At 50.1% G+C, this 16,936-nt stretch overlaps 1 protein-coding gene across 4 annotated transcripts in view; it reads right to left on the minus strand.

Moving 5' to 3' along the window:
• Positions 1-16,936, minus strand: part of ATOSB (atos homolog B) — a 79,752-nt gene that overhangs the window by 46,284 nt on the left and 16,532 nt on the right. The window contains exon 1 of one of the 4 annotated variants that reach the window (XM_054032184.1): positions 1,373-1,442. The exons of 2 other annotated variants lie outside the window; for them this stretch is intronic. The gene's annotated coding sequence lies outside the window, so the exon portion shown is untranslated. Of the gene's footprint in view, positions 1-1,232; positions 1,309-1,372; positions 1,443-16,936 lie in introns of those variants that run through there. One more of the 4 variants, XM_054032185.1, reaches the window with a different exon arrangement.

The raw sequence follows: 16,936 nt of genomic DNA on the forward strand, positions 1-16,936 counted from the left end.
ACCCACAGACGGGAACGGGGAGCCCTCCCCAGTAGCCCAGCAGAGGCAAAAATCACTGTGTGATGGCAGTACAGAGTGCTGCCCTATCAGCAATGGGGGGCACAGGGGGGTCCCTGGCCTGGCTGTACAGAGCACTGCCCTATCAGCAATGGGGGGTGCAGGGGGGTCCCTGGCTGTACAGAGCACTGCCCTATCAACAATGGGGGGTGCAGGGGGGTCCCTGGCTGTACAGAGCACTGCCCTATCACCCATGGGGGGGTACAGGGGGGTCCCCGGCTGTACAGAGCGCTGCCCTATCACCAATGGGAGCTCAGGGGGGTCCCCAGCAGGACAGGGCACTGCCCTATCAGCAATAGGGGTGCAGGGGGGTCCCCAGCAGGACAGGGCACTGCCCTATCAGCAATAGGGGTGCAGGGGGGTCCCCAGCAGGACAGGGCACTGCCCTATCAGCAATGGGGGGTGCAGGGGGGTCCCCAGCAGGACGGAGCGCTGCCCTATCAGCAATGGGGGGTGCAGAGGGGTCCCCAGCAGGACGGAGCGCTGCCCTATCAGCAATGGGGGGTGCAGGGGGGTCCCCAGCAGGACGGAGCGCTGCCCTATCAGCAATGGGGGCGCAGGGGGGTCCCCAGCAGGACGGAGCGCTGCCCTATCAGCAATGGGGGTGCAGGGGGGTCCCCAGCAGGACAGGGCACTGCCCTATCAGCAATGGGGGGTGCAGGGGGGTCCCCAGCAGGACGGAGCGCTGCCCTATCAGCAATGGGGGCGCAGGGGGGTCCCCAGCAGGACGGAGCGCTGCCCTATCAGCAATGGGGGGTGCAGGGGGGTCCCCAGCAGGACGGAGCGCTGCCCTATCAGCAATGGGGGGTGCAGGGGGTCCCCAGCAGGACGGAGCGCTGCCCTATCAGCAATGGGGGGTGCAGGGGGGTCCCCAGCAGGACGGAGCGCTGCCCTATCAGCAATGGGGGGTGCAGGGGGTCCCCAGCAGGACGGAGCGCTGCCCTATCAGCAATGGGGGCGCAGGGGGGTCCCCAGCAGGACGGAGCGCTGCCCTATCAGCAATGGGGGCGCAGGGGGGTCCCCAGCAGGACGGAGCGCTGCCCTATCAGCAATGGGGGGTGCAGGGGGCTCCGGGCCGGGCGAGGGGAGGTGGCGGGCGGCAGCCGCGGGCCCGGCTCGGGGTGAACGACACAAAGCGGCCCGGGCCGAGCCGAGCCGAGCCCGGCCCCACTTACCCGGAGCTCGCAGCCATCGGGCCTAGGCGAGCCCCCCGCCCGCGGTGACACGCCGGCCCCGGGCTGCCGGCCGGCTCCCGGGCCATTTCCTGCCAGCTGATCGCCCCGGCCCGGCCCGGCCCCGGCCCGCCCCGCCTCACCTGGCAGCCGCCGGGCCCGGCTCGCTCGCCTCCGCGCTGGCCAGGCCGCCGCCATCCCCATAGCAACACCCCGCCCCCGGCCGGGCGGGGGAGCGCTGGGAGGGCGGGGGAAACTGAGGCACGCGGCGGCGGGACTCGCGCCCGGTGCGGACTCGGGCCCCTCGCCCCGCCTGCCCTCCCCCGGGGGAAGCGGTTGCACTTGGGCGGCGCTGCCCCGTGAACAGGGGCTGCCCCAGGGAACCAGCTCCCTGCCTGCAGTACAGCACCCTGCCAACCCCCCCTTCCCGGGAGAGGTGCAGGGGGCTCAGCACCCAGCCCTGGGGAGGGGGCAGCAGGCCGGGGCAGCGGCCCTTGGGACACTGGGGGAAGTTTCGCTCACCCAGTGGTCCTGCAGCACGGGGGAGACACAGGCTCGAACCTGTCACAGGCTGCAGCAGGGACCTCCCCCCCCCTCTACAGCCACGCAGGCCTGGCCCCAGGCTCTAGGCTGGAGGGGAGCAGGAGGAGCACCTGCTCCTTACACGGGTAATCTCACACCAAAGGAAGGACAGGTTGAAACGTGCTAATACCTGGATGCCCATGTCACCTGCCAGACGCTCCTATTCCCCAGTGACCAAGGAGCAGGACTGTCTAAACAACCGACAGGCAAAGCCTCCGAATGCTCTTTGCAGGCTCTGGCCATGTCTACACTACATATAGCGATGGTGGCAGAAGCCCGTAGAGCAGGCCCAGCCTACAATGATGGCAGGGGGTTTACCGTCGCCGTAGGACCGCGTCCTTGATCAACATCGCTAGGTCGACGGCGGCATTCGTCCGGCAGCCTAGCTGTGTCTACATCAGGGTTAGGCCGGCACACTTGGAGTGCTGGGGGGTCATACCCCTGAGCGCTGTAGCTATAGCAACCTAAATGTTAAGTCTAGACCAGGCCTCTGTCATAGCTGGCGCAATGGATCTTAGGAGGACGCACAATGAACAAGAGCTGGTGGGTGTGCACCTGAGCTGCGAGACAAAGCAGGCTCAAAGGGAGAGAGGATGGAGCAGCAGTTCGCACACGGCTTTCTGGGGCCAGGGTTTCGTGGCTCCCACTCAACCCCTGAAGGAGATCAGAACAGATCATGACATGGAAGAATATCCTAGGGAAGGGGGTGTACCGGAGCACTGCTGAGCAGAGCACTAGGACCTTACAACAGTGGGGAGATGGGATCTGAAAGAACAAGGAGCTGGAGAAGCCTTGTTCCTTGAACAGCCCATCACCACAGGGGCCAAGTAATGGGACACAGAGCCTCTCACCACAAGGTCACTGGTACAAATATGGCTACAAGTTGATAGTGACTAGAAGTGGTTAGTATCTGGCCGTGGCCCTCGGTGAAGCAAACTGGGGGTTCTCCATAGTTGGTGGAACCTGACCCATGTCTTGCAGGCCAGAGCCAGCAGCACACACAGATGTTTGTAGACATGCCACAACAAGGCTGGCAGGCCATTTTCTTATTTTCCAGCGACAGATGCACCATGCCCTGCTCCATTCGTGCTCCCCCATCTGGAACCTCTAAGCACCTGGGAGGTGAGGGGAAGAAGACAAGACCCACATTTCCCTCACTAGCTACCTGCCTAGACCATGATCCAGCTCCTATTTCCACTTTCCTTGCAGTCAAGTGTAGATTCTCTGCACTGGAGTAAGCAGAACCCATTCTTACTCACATCCAAGGGATCTGCACCTGCTACTCCTGGGCTGAATGTAGCCCTAAATTTAGCTCCATCTATTCGGTTCCATTCAGGTTCTTACACCAAGGGTCTCTCTGCCAGGTGTGGCATAACTAAGCAAGCACAGTGCGAGTTTAGTAGAATATTGCCCCTACCTTTAGTGCCTGATGGGGGATTTGGGATCCCCGGTGGGTTCGTTCCTCGCTGAGTGTGAGCGCACACACGCACCCCTGGCAGTACAGTCCTCATTTATTTTGTTCACAAGGATTTACACATGGGAATAAGGATTTTTATTGCAAAAACAGCAGCAAAGTTCGCACTTCTTAGGGCTTGTCTATACTTACCGCGTTGGTTCGGCGGCAGGCAATCGAACTTCTGGGTTCGATTTATCGCGTCTAGTCTGGACGCGATAAATCGAACTCAGAAGTGCTCCCCGTCGACTCCGGTAATCCTGCTCGCCGCGAGGAGTACGCGGAGTCGACGGGGGAGCCTGCCTGCCGGGTCTGGACGGCGGTAAGTTCGAACTAAGGTACGTCGACTTCAGCTACGTTATTCACGTAGCTGAAGTTGCGTACCTTAGTTCGATTTGGGGGTTTAGTGTAGACCAAGCCTTAGATACAGCTTGAGTTCCATTGCTAGGACTTCAACTCCAAATCAAAACCACCACCAAGGAAAGTATCCTCAGCCCACCAGACACCACGGGTCTCAAATCCACGCCTATGGAGTTACCAAACAAGAGCCTTACCCTCAGTGCCAGATGAGGGAACTTCCCCACCCCCTGATGCTACATCTGCTGATTGGACACCATCAATATAAAGCTTCCTGTTCTTATCCTACCCCTTTTCTGAGCAAGTAATCACTGGACCTGACCAGACCCGAGACCAAGTTCCTGCCTCCTTGCCCAGTTCCCACTCCTTGTTCGGGGTCCTGCTTCCTTGCTCTAACTCCAGTTACTGACTCTGGCTCAACCCATGGCGTGGCTCCCCACTCTGACTCTGGCTTGACCTGTGGCATGCCTTCCAACTGACCATTGCAGTCCCTGACACCTTGGGTCTGTGCTTAACATCTCCCAAACCCATTGGAAAGCCCTTTGGTGCCTGGCCTCTCATGCAAGCGCTATGAATCACCTAAAACTCCCACCCCTTTGGCATGAGGCCCAGTATCTAGTCAGAACCAACATCTAGCTGGAGCTGCCTGGTCTCACATTTTCTAGCTGAACAAAGCACTCACTCATGCGCACAGGCCAGCCTTCTTTAAACCTACTGGTTTCAACAGGGTAGGAAATTCATAAGAACGGCCATACTGGGTCAGACCAAAGGTCCATCTAGCCCAGTATCCTGTCTTCTGATGCCAGGTGCCAATGCCAGGTGCCCCAGAGAGAATGAACAGAACAGCTAATCATCAAGTGACCCATCCCGTGTCGCCCATTCCCAGCTTCTGGCAAACAGAGGCTAGGGACATCATCCCTAGCCATCCTGGCTAATAGTCACTCATGGACCTAGCCTCCTTGAACTTATCTAGTTCTTTTTGAACCCTGTTATAGTCTTGGCCTTCACAACATCCTCTGGCAAAGAGTTCCACAGGTTGACTGTGTGTTGTGTGAAGAAATACTTCCTTTTGTTTGTTTTAAACCTGCTGCCTATTAATTTCATTTGGTGACCCCTAGTTCTTGTTTTATGAGAAGGAGTAAATAACACTTCCTTATTTACTTTCTCCACACCAGTCATGATTTTATAGACCTCAATCATATCCCCCAATCATCTCTCTTTTCCAAGCAGAAAAGTCCCAGTCTTATTAATAATTTCTCATACGGAAGCCATTCCATATCCCTAATCATTTTTGTTGCCCTTTTCTGAACCTTTTCCAAATTCCAATATATCTTATTTGAGATGGGAAGAGCACATTTGCATGCAGTATTCAAGATATGGGCATACCATGGCTTTATACAGAGGCAATATGATATTTTCTGTCTTATTATCTATCCCTTTCTTAATGATGCCCAACATTCTTTGCTTTTTTGACTGCCGCTGCACATTGGATGTTTTCAGAGAACTATCCACAATGACTCCAAGCTCTCTTTTTTGAGTGGTAACAGCTAATTTAGACCCCATCATTTTATATGTATAGCTGGGATTATATTTTCCAATGTTCATTACTTTGCATTTATCAACATGGAATTTCATTTGCCATTTTGTTGCCCAGTCACCCAGTTTTGAGAGATCCTTTTGTAGCTCTTTGCAATCTGTCTGGGACTTAACTATTTTGAGTAGTTTTGTATCATCTGCAAATTTTGTCACCTCACAGTTTATCCCTTTCTCCAGATCATTGATGAATATGTTGAACAGGACTGGGCCCAGTACAGACCCCTGGGGGACACCACTATTTACCTCTCTCCATTCTGAAAACTGACCATTTATTCCTACCCTTTGTTTCCTATCTTTTAACCAGTTACTGACTCATGAGAGGACCTTCCTCTCATCCCATGACAGCTTACTTTGCTTAAGAGCCTTTGGTGAGTGACCTTGTCAAAGACTTTCTGAAAATCTAAATACACTATATCTGCTGGATCCTCCTTGTCCACATGCTTGTTGACCCCCTCAAGGAATTCTAGTAGATTGGTGAGACACGATTTCCCTTTACAAAAACCATGTTGACTCTTCCACGGCAAATTACGTTCATCTCTGTGTCTGACAATTTTGTTCTTTACCATAGTTTCAACCAGTTTGCCCGGTACGGAAGTCAGGCTTACCGGCCTGTAATTGCCGGGATCACCTCTGGAGCCCTTTTTAAAAATTGGCGTCATGTTAGCTATCCTCGTCATTTGGTACAGAAGCTTATTTAAATGGTAGGTTACAGACTACCGTTAGTAGTTCTGCAATTTCACATTTGAGTTCCTTCAGAACTCTTGGGTGATACCATCTGGTCCTGGTGACTTCTTACTGTTTAGTTTATCAATTTGTTCCAAAATCTCCTCTAATGACACCTCAATCTGGGACAGTTCCTTCAGATTTGGCCTCTGGTTTGGGAATCTCCGTCATATCCTTAGCCATAAAGACTGATGCAAAGAACTCATTTAGTTTCTCTGCAATGGCCATATCGTCCTTGAGCGCTCCTTTGGCATCTCGATCGTCCAGTGGCCCCACAGGCTGTTTAGCAGGCTTCCTGCTTCTGATATACTTAAACATTTTTTTGCTATTACTTTTTGAGTCTTTGGCTAGCTGTTCTTCAAATTATTTTTGGCCTTCCTAATTATATTTGTACACTTCATTTGCCAGGGTTTTTGCTCCTTTCTATTTTCCTTACTAGGATTTAACTTCCACTTTTTAAAGGATGCCTTTTTGCCTCTCACTGCTTCTTTTATTTTGTTATTTAGCCACGGTGGCATTTTTTTGGTTCTCTTACTATGTTTTTTAATTTGGGATATACATTTAAGTTGAGCCTCTATTATGGTGTCTTTTAAAAGTTTCCATGCAGCTTGCAGGGATTTCACTTTTGGCGCTGTACCTTTTAATTTCTGTTTAACTACCTACCTCACTTTGTGTAGTTCCCCTTTCTGAAATTAAATGCTACCGGGTTGGGCTGCTGTGGTGTTTTCCCCACCACAGGGATGTTAAATTTAATAAGATTATGGTCGGGTCACTATTACCAAGCGGTCCAGCTCTAGTCACCTCTTGGACTAGATGCTGTGCTCCACTTAGGACTAAATCAAGAATTGCCTCTTCTCTGGTGGGTTCCAGGACTAGCTGCTCCAAGAACAGTCATTTCAACTTTATCTCTGCAGCCCGTGCTGAGGTGACATGTACCCGGTCAATATGGGGATAGCTGAACTCCTCCATTATTATTATTGAGGTTTTTATTTTAATAGCCTCTCTAATCTCCCTGAGCATTTCACAGTCACTATCACCATCCTGGTTAGGTGGTCAGTAATACACCTCTACCCCGATATAACGCGACCCAATATAACACGAATTCAGATATAATGCAGTAAAGCAGCGCTCCAGGGGGGCGGGGCTGTGCGCTCTGGCAGATCAAAGAAAGTTCGATATAACGCGGTTTCACCTATAACACGGTAAGACTTTTTGACTCCCGAGGACAGTGTTATATCGGGGTAGAGGTGTATATCCCTACTGCTATATTCTTATTACTAGAGCATGGAATTACTATCCATAGAGATTTTATGGTACAGTTTGGTTCATTTAAGATTTTTACTTCATTTGATTCTAAGCTTTCTTTCACATATAGTGTCACTCCCCGCACAGCATGACCTGTTCTGTCCTTCCGATATATTTTGTACCCTGGTATTACTGTGTCCCATTAATTATCCTCATTCCACCAAGTTTCTGTGATGCCTATTATATCAATATCCTCATTTAATACAAGGCACGCTAGTTCACACATTTTATTATTTAGACTTCTAGCATTGGTATATAAGCACTTTAAAAACTTGTCACTTTTTAGCTGTGTGCCATTACATGATGGAATTGAATGGGACTCTTATTTGACTGTTTCTCATCAGATCCTACCTGTATTTTATCATCTTCCATCCTCTCCTCCTTACTAGGACATAGAGAATCTCCATTAATAGATCCTTCCCTAAGGGATGCCTCTGTCCGAACCACGTGCTCCTTCGCACCTGGCGGCTTCCCCCAGCCCTTAGTTTAAAAACGGCTCAACGATCTTTTTAATGTTAAGTGCCAGCAATCTGGTTCCATTTTGGTTTAGGTGGAGCTCATCCTTCCTGGATAGGCTCCCCCTTTCCCAAAAGTTTCCCCAGTTCCTAATAAATCTAAGCCCCTCCTCCCTACACCATCGTCTCATCCACGCATTGAGACCCTGCAGTTCTACCTGTCTAACTCGCCCTGCACATAGGACTAGAAGCATTTCAGAGAATGCAGCCATGGAGGACCTGGACTTAAAATCTCTTACCTAGCAGCCTAAATTTGGCCTCCAGAACGGCTCTCTTATCCTTCCCTAAGTCATTGGTACCTACCTGTACCACAACCACTGGCTCCTCCCCAGAACTGCACATAAGTTTATCTAGATGTCTCAAGAGATCTGTAACCTTCGCAACAGGCAGGCAAGTCACCATGTGGTTCTCCCGGTCATTGCAAACCCAGCTATCTATGTTTCTAATGATAGAATTGCCCATAACTATTACCTGTCACTTCCTAATAACTGGAGTTCCCTCCCCCAGAGAGGTATCCTCAGTATGAAAGGATGCCACATCACCTCCTGGGGATAGTTTCCCACCGCTCCAGTTGGATGTTCTTCCGTGAAACTTTCATCCTCCTCAACAGCACAGAGGCTGTCAGACCAGGGGTGGGACCATTCTGCTGTGTCCTGGAAAGACTCATCTCTGTCCCTCTCTGTCTCCCTTAACTCCTCCAGTTCAGCCACTCTGGTCTCCAAAGCCCGTACACGGTCTCTGAGGGCCAGGAGCTCCTTGCACCGAATGCACACATACGCCACCCACCCATAGGGCAGGTAATCATACACGCGGCACTGGGTGCAATAAACTGCATCACTCCCACTCTCTTGCTGGATTTCTGCCTGCATTCTCTCTTTACTCCTGAATTCCCTACCCATCAGAGCTCTCGACAGGGTGCACAGCTACAGCGAGCTCCCAGCTCAGCTCTTTCTCTTACAAGAATTGTTAGCTTCATTACATCTCTACCCTTTTTGCCATAACACTATGACTGTAACTAGGCTGAGTCCATTAAGCGTGGCCACTTAAGACCAGCGCTGGTTAAGTAAAGCTCATACAACAGAAAGGCGTGTGTCTCCGACAGCTGCTGCCCATTGTTGGTATCTCTCTCCAGCATCAAACCTGGTGGCTGCCTACGTTTCTATCTGCCCACAGCCTCCCTTTCCATGACAGACCCTCTGAGTATGGCTATACTGCGATTAAAGAGCCCATGGCACTGAATCTTAAAGCCTGTCAGTTGACTCAGGCTGAAGACTAGGTACTGTGATCCTTCAGAGTCCAGCCCAAACGTCTACACTACAATGTTATAGCTCCACAGCCCAACCCCACAAACCCGCGTCAGCTGACCCGGGCTAGCCACAGCATAGCGCGAGTCTTTCCGTGCAGTGTAAACATACCCTTCCAGAACCCTCCGGAGGATGGCGTTGAGGTGGAAAACCCTGTTGTTAGCATGCGGGATGTTGTGCCAATACCCAGTCGGATTTCCCAGTATGTGCCATATTGGATTAAGCTCATGTGTCCCTTGTGACTCAATCCACAATCTTTTCATTTCCCTCTTAACATGCATCTGAGACATATCCAATTACAAACGGGCCCATTGCAAGTGATTCACTTAAGCTTGTGTAAATCCTTGTTTAAAAAAAAAAAAAAAAGCTAAGGATTTATTTTGGGTACCTTTAACACACACACACACACACACACTCCCAAACAGCCCTTCTCAGAGTATTTTTTGTGGCTAGAAATTGACTTCTCCTCCAGGCCACTTATATGGCCTTGTCTTCACTAGGATTCTGGGGGCGGAATTTCCACCCTCGCTGTCACCGGTGCAGCTGCACCAGCAGTAACAACAGTGGGAGTGCTAGTGAACATAAGGCTTTAAGAATGAGAAGCTTCCCCACAAAACAACAGGGCAGACACCTGCAGTAAGCTCCCCTCCTTACACCCAGCCTGCATTGCAAGACATCCATGTTAGCAGTATCCTCTGCCTTGGAAGCATCACGGCTTTGATTGATTTCATCTACCAGCATAATACAGACACACAATTACAGCAGCTATAATTTCTTTAATAAATAAATTCATATTAGAATCCAGGCCTGGAGTGTCACAGAGGAGATACATAGGGTTGGTTGGGTATTTCATTTTTTTTTAAGCCAGGGGTTCTCAAATTGGGGGTCGGGACTCTTAGGGGGTTGCGAAGTTATTACATGGGGGGTCACGAGCTGTCAGCCTCCACCCCAAACCCGCATCTCTTCCAGCATTTATAATGGTGTTCAATATACAAAAAAAAGTGTTTTTAATTTACAAGGGGGGGGCACACTCAGGGGCTTGCTATGTGAAAGGGGTCACCAGTACAAAAGTTTGAGAACCACTGTTTTAAACAAACAAAATAACCCCCCATTCCAAATCTAAAATCTCTCCCCCCAACAAACAAAACATTAAATGGCCCCGGCTCTCAGTGCCCTAAGAGCTATATGCCCGTGGGCCATAGTTTGCCCACCCCTGGGTTAGGCCTTTAGTCACCCTATCTCCATTATTCCCCCAGACCTCCTACAAGCCTTGGGGTCAGGTTTTTTCCTTTGTTTGGGTTGGAGCCGACCCTCCAGTCAGGTCATCCAGCCAGTCCTATCTCCGCCCAGTGTGGCAGGGTGCCTGGGAAAGAGGGGCTCGGTTATTGTCCACCAATAGTTCCAAAACCTTACACTTGTTTTTATTTGAATCTCTGTCTCAAGCTCTGTTCAGTAAAGTTCCACTATAGACACGTCCACGTGCTTTGTCCTAAGGATAGGGTTGAAGGGAGGTGAAACCAGTGACCTGGAGTGCACGGCTTTCACAGAGGCAGCGGATCAGCGTACGCTGCGCATGGCCAGAAGATAAAGGACTGGGTACTTACGTGTAACAAAGTGTGTAAGAGAAGTGGTAGCCTGCACTGAGAAACAGTGGGGCTTGCAGAGCCCTCGTGTTGCCAACAGGCGGGAGCTGGGGAGGGTTTCCCCCGGTGGGCACATGCAGGGCTCTCTCTCACTGTGAGCAGGTGGTAGCGATTCACCCCAGACACATCAAGTACCCCCCAAAAGTGTCTGACAGCCCAATCAACTCTGCGTAAGCTGATCTTCTCTCACCATCTTCATGAGCTTTCTATGAAGGTTTCAGCATGGCCAGTAGAGAGGAAGCATATGTTGGGGGTGATACCTTTAGTCCCCAGAGAGCGACACCCTCTGGCTAAGACAGGTAGACTAGCACTGAAAGAAATGCCTGAGAACAATGTGCTCGTGGGGGCCTCTCTAAAATGAGTTGTGGGTCTCGGTCCAGTTCCTACAGGACAGGACCAGGTCACAGTAACCAACCACAGCTGTTGTCAGTTTCAGCCTAGAGGGCCAGGTTTGAACATGCCATGGAGACTGAACTCCTGTCTCTGCCCAGGCAGCGTATACACTAGGATTTCCCCCCCCCCCGCACTATGGGCCTACACCAGTGTTACCAATGGAAGCACTAGTGTAGACAGGGTGCATCACCATGCCACCAGAGTTACACTAACTCTTCCACCGGTGGGATCAGCCATGGAGCTACACCAGTCCTTGACTGACAATGAGAAAAATCCCAGTAGAGGCGCTCTCTCCAGGTCTGGACTGGGGAACAGTGGTGAAGGACAGGGCTACAGGAGAACTTGCACTCTCGCTGTCCGTGCATTCTCCAGGCTATAGCCAGAGACTGCAGTCTCAGCAGGGCACCTTTCGACTCAGTGATTTTCCACAATTCCCCTGAGTTCAGCGTGGAATGCAGGAGTCACCAACGTGCAGGTGGAAGCACCCACCAAAGGGAGGGAAAAAGTTTCCTGCCATAAGCTCCAGGACCTGCCTCATCTCTGCTGAGTTCCCAGCCTCGCTCTGCCGTATTGTTACAGAAGGAGCAGCAGTCCGAGGAGCAGCTCCGTTTTTGTTCTTGGGGAAGGACATCAGCCAGTTTTCCAAGATGACACAGGATAACTTGGTCTTCTGTGTCTGATTTACTGACAGGGATGTTGTAACGGCGTCGGCACCCACCTTCGCAAGCACCCCCGCTCTGGCTGATACGTGCCTGCAATCACTCAGGTTTGAACAAGGCGGCACCTGCCTCTCGTAGGCGCCCCCTTTTGGTCAGGTGTGAGCCTGCTTTTCTTTCAGTTCTTACAACAGGGCAGCACCTGCCTCTCGGCAAGCCCCCCACCCCAGCCAATGGTTCTTCCAGCTGGTCTTCAGTGCCTCAGCCCTCTGGCCGAGGCACGCTGTCTGCAGGTGGAACAAGAAGCAAACCCCCTTCCGGGGTATACAGTCTTTACTGCCCACCAAGGCTTCCTCTCAGGAAACGCTGCCTTCTGTAACAATCCAGCAGGGCCCATCGTACTACCCTCCATTGGTATGTCCTTCCGGCAGCCTCCCTGGGCTTAGTCTGTAACCAGGCCAACAGGGCCCATCACGGTACCCTTAATTGGTCTGGCGAGGCTCTAGGCTCAGTCCTTGCTTGGCCTTGCAGCCAGCCAGGAGCTCCTTCTTCGCTACCCCTGGTCTTCAGCAGCCTTCCCTGGGCTCAGTCTTGCCTGCACCGAGCTGTCCCTGGCCCTGCTGCTCAGCCAGCCAGGAACCCAGGATCCCCTCTTCCAGCTCCAGGCAGCAACTGACTGCTCTGCCTCTACTGCTTCCTTTTATATGGCCCTTCTACCCCATTGGCTGTTCCCCTGCAGCCACTCTAGGCTGCCTGGAGGACCAATTGGCTGTTCCCCTGCAGCCACTCTAGGCTGCTTGGAGGACCTCTCCTCTGCTCTTTTCTGGGGTGGGGCGAGACAGGGCCATGAGGCCTCCATCAGGTGTATATTCCAGAACAGGGCTATTAGGGGGCTAAAGCAAAGTGCAGCGCATAATTCACACCACGCTTCAAAACTCCAGCACAGCAGCTCTGTTCACATCCTCAGCCAGAAGGGAATCTGGGTTGGCCGCCTCTCCCTAGATGTGTACTCCAGCATTGTGGGTCTCACTCCACCCCAAATGACTATTACTGCCCTCCCCAGCCAAGAGCGGGGCCTCATTTTGTCAGGCACTCTATGAAGACATAGTAAGGAACAGTCCAAAGAGCTACAGTACCAGCAGACAAGACACCGAGGGTGGGAGAGGAAACAGAGTCCTAGAGCAGGGAAGCAGCTTGCCCAAGGTCAGGCAGCAGGGCAGCGGCAGAGTCAGGAGCAGAATCCATCTCTCCCCAGTCCAAGGCAAGAGCCCTATACATTGGACCATGCCGCCTCTCAACATTATGGTACAGAAGCACAGAGCGTACATCTACACTGTAATAAGAGACCAGTGGCTGCCCCAGGTGCTGATGGGGTGCTTGCAGGGTTGGGCTGTGGGGCTATACAATTACAGCATAGACATTTGGACTCGGGCCCAGGCTCTGGGACTCTCCCACTTCACGGGGTCTCAAAACCCAGGCTCCAGCCTGAGACCACTCGTTTCGTAGCTTGGCAGCTCGAGCCCCACCAGCCTGAGTCAGCTGACCTGGGCCAATTCCAACCTGTTCCAATGCAGACATACCCCGAGAGGCCAGCCCCATAGGGGACCCATTGTATGAGGTGTGGTACAACACACTGAGAACATGTGCCTGAGCGGTCAGTCTGACACAACCACCACGGCCAGGTGGCTTGCATGTCTCAACCTTCCGGGACTCGGGGGGCAGGATGCGGAGAGGGATGTCTGCTGATGTTGGGCAACTGGGCAGTTCCCCTTTGTCTGGCTGTTCCATCACACCAAGGCAGAACAGCAAAACTAAAGGAACCTCCCTCTAAAATGTTAGGCCCGGGTATGGGGCGCTCTGCCCCAAATCACCTGTTCTCACTTATACATCATGTCCCGATCTCCAAGTTCCCTTCACTCAGGCTCAGGGTCTGGCCTACACTGGGGACATTTCTGTGACAGTCTGTGCTCCTATGTCACCCCTTGTACAAAGCTATGTTAAATTTTGTACAAAGTAAGCCTTATGAGGGATCATTTGAAAACTCAATTTGCTGATCATTGTCCTAGTAAAGTATGTGGCAACGTATGTAAAGTTATAAGATTCCACTCTATGACATTGCTGAGACATGATGCAAATTTAGAAAAGCAGCCACAAATTGGTTCCTCAGAGACAAAAGGCAAACTGATGCCCCAGCTGGGCGTCAGCTAAATCAAATTAATCACCACCCGGTTCAGTGGCCATTCTTGGCAGGGAAAAGAGTGTGAGCAAGAAGTTTACATCCTGCCAAGAAACAGCTGGAAGTTCCCTTCCCCACAACCTTTTTGTCTGCTGAACCCCAGCTTGAGAGGATTCTCAAAGAAGAGGAAAAGTGTAAGAAGGGGAACAAATGCCACAAGTTACCCCTCCCTTTTCTCTGCTCTTGCCAGCAACACCACCTGAAGGAAGAGGAGAACACTAGACTGGGTGAGGAGTACTGGCTGAAAGGATTCCAGCCAGCAAGACTGTTAAAGCATGCAGTGAGAGACCTTTTGCTTTAAATTAGGGCTGTCAAGCAATTTAAAATATGAATCACGATCAATCGCACTATTAAACAACAATAGAATGCTATTTATATAAATAGTTTTGGAAGTTTTCCACATTTTCAAGTATATTGATTTCCATTGCAACACAAACACAGAGTGTACAGTGCTCACTTTATATTTATTATTATAAATATTTGCACTGTAAAAATAAAATAGTAATTTTCAATTCACCTAATACCAGTACTGTTGTGCAATCTCGATCATGAAAATTCAACTTACAAATGTAGAATTATGTACAAAAAATAACTGCACTCAAAAATAAAATAACGTAAAACTTTAGTCTAAAAGTCCACTCAGTCCTACTTCTTCTTCAGCCAATCGCTCAGACAAACAAGTTTGTTTACATTTACAGGAGACAATGCTGCCCGCTTCTTGTTTACAATGTCACCTGAAAGTGGGAACAGGCATTTGCATGGCACTGTTGCAGCCGGCGTTGCAAGATAGTTATGTGCCAGATGCACTAAAGATTCATGTGTCCCTTCATGCTTCAACCACCATTCCAGGGGACATGCGTCCATGCTGATGACGGGTTCTGCCTGATAACGATCCAAAGCAGTGCGGACTAACACGTGTTCATTTTCATCATCGGAGTCAGATGCCACCAGCAGAAGGTTGATTTTCTTTTTGGTGGTTCAGGTTCTGTAGTTTCCGCTTCAGAGTGTTACTCTTTTAAGACTTCTGAAAGCATGCTCCACACCCGGTCCCGATCAGATTTTGGAAGGCACTTCAGATTCTTAAATCTTGGGTCGAGTGCTGTAGCTATCTTTAGAAGTCTCACATTGCTCCCTTCTTTGGTTTTGTCAAATCTGCAATGAAAGTGTTCTTAAAACGAACAACATTTGCTGGGTCATCATCCGAGACTGCTATAACATGAAATATATGGCAGAATGCGGGTAAAACACAGAGCAGGAGACATACAATTCTCCCCCAAGGAGTTCAGTTACAAATTTAATTAACACATTTTTTTTTAAACAAGCATCATCAGCAGGGAAGCAAGTCCTCTGGAATGGTGGCCAAAGCATGAAGGGGCATACGAATGCTTAGCATATCTGGCAGGTAAACACTTGCAATGCCGGCTACAAAAGTGCCATGCGAACGCCTGTTCTCGCTTTTAGGGGACGTAAATAAGAAGCAGGCAGCATTATCTCCTGTAAGCATAAACAAACTTGTTTGTCTGAGCAATTGGCCGAACAAGAAGTAGGACTGAGTGGACTTGTAGGCTCTAAAGTTTTACATTGTTTTGTTTTTGAGTGCAGTTTTGTAACCAAAAAAAAATAAATCTACATTTGTAAGTTGCACTTTCATGATAAAGAGTTTGCACAACAGTACTTGTATGAGATGAATTGTAAAATACTATTTCTTTTATCATTTTTACAGTGCAAATATTTGTAATAAAATAATATAAAGTGAGCACTGTGCATTCTGTGTTGTAATTGAAATCAATGTATTTGGAAATGTAGAAAAACATCCAAAATATTTAATACATTTCAATTGGTATTCTATTGTTTCACAGTGCGATTAAAACTGCAATTAATTGGAATATTTTTTTTTAATCATGATTAATTTTTGAGTTAATCGCGTGAGTTAACTGCAATTAATCGATAGCCCTACTTTAAACTCATTTAGCTTGTCAAGTTAGATATTAGTTGCATTTCACTTTTTTTTTTTTTTAACCAATTCTGATTTTTATGCCTCATTACTTGTAATCACTTAAAATCTTTTCCTTTCAGTAGTTAACACACTTATTTTATTTTATCTAAACCAGTGCGTTTGGACTGAAGAGTTTGGGAACCTCCATTCAGGAGAACAGGATTTCCACACATCATTTTCTATTAATAAAATGATGGACTTTCTATGAGCTTTCATTGTCCAGCAGGAGAGAGCGGGCCAGTACAAGACACACATTTCTGGGGACAAATCGGGGAGTGGGAGTTTGCTGGTGTTGCTCTGCAGTATAATTCATGGGTGGCTGGCTATAGCACTCACAGAATACAGCTGGGAGTAACTTACATGCTGGAGACTGTGAGAGAGAGCCAGGCGTGGTTGCTCTCAGAGCGAAGCAGTGTAAAAGGCACCCCAGGTTGGAGAATTGAAGGGACACAGCTGTTCAACAGTCCAGGTTGTACCCTGGGGAATATCACCGTTTCACCCAAGAGGCGAATCCATTTTAAACCGGATTCAGGTTTCTAAGCCAGCTGGAGCGGTGCAGCAGCCTGGCAGCCGAAGCCAGCCCAAATCGGAGTGAACTGGGTAGGACACGCCAGGCTGCGGACAGAGCAGGCTTTTAGGAACCTTCCCCTGGCTCTTTACCCCAGATTCACAGCTGAGAGGAGGGGACACAGCTCATGCACAGGACCAGGCATATGTGAATGACTGGGCCATCCATGGAGCGGCAAGACAGCAGCACATGGTCCAGGTAGAGCAACATGGTCTGCTTTCTACTCCTACTCTGCCTCAATCGCCCCAGTGCGAACTGAACTCTGCCTGCGGGTGTTACAACAATGAGTGCTCCATCCCATAATAGTCCCAGCAATCTGCAGCTCCTGGAGATCGCTGGTTCCTTTGTGAGCAGGGCTGGCTCCTTCCGGTATCAGTCTG

Source organism: Malaclemys terrapin, chromosome 6, assembly GCF_027887155.1.
Source record: "Malaclemys terrapin pileata isolate rMalTer1 chromosome 6, rMalTer1.hap1, whole genome shotgun sequence".
Taxonomy (NCBI): Eukaryota; Metazoa; Chordata; order Testudines; family Emydidae; genus Malaclemys; species Malaclemys terrapin.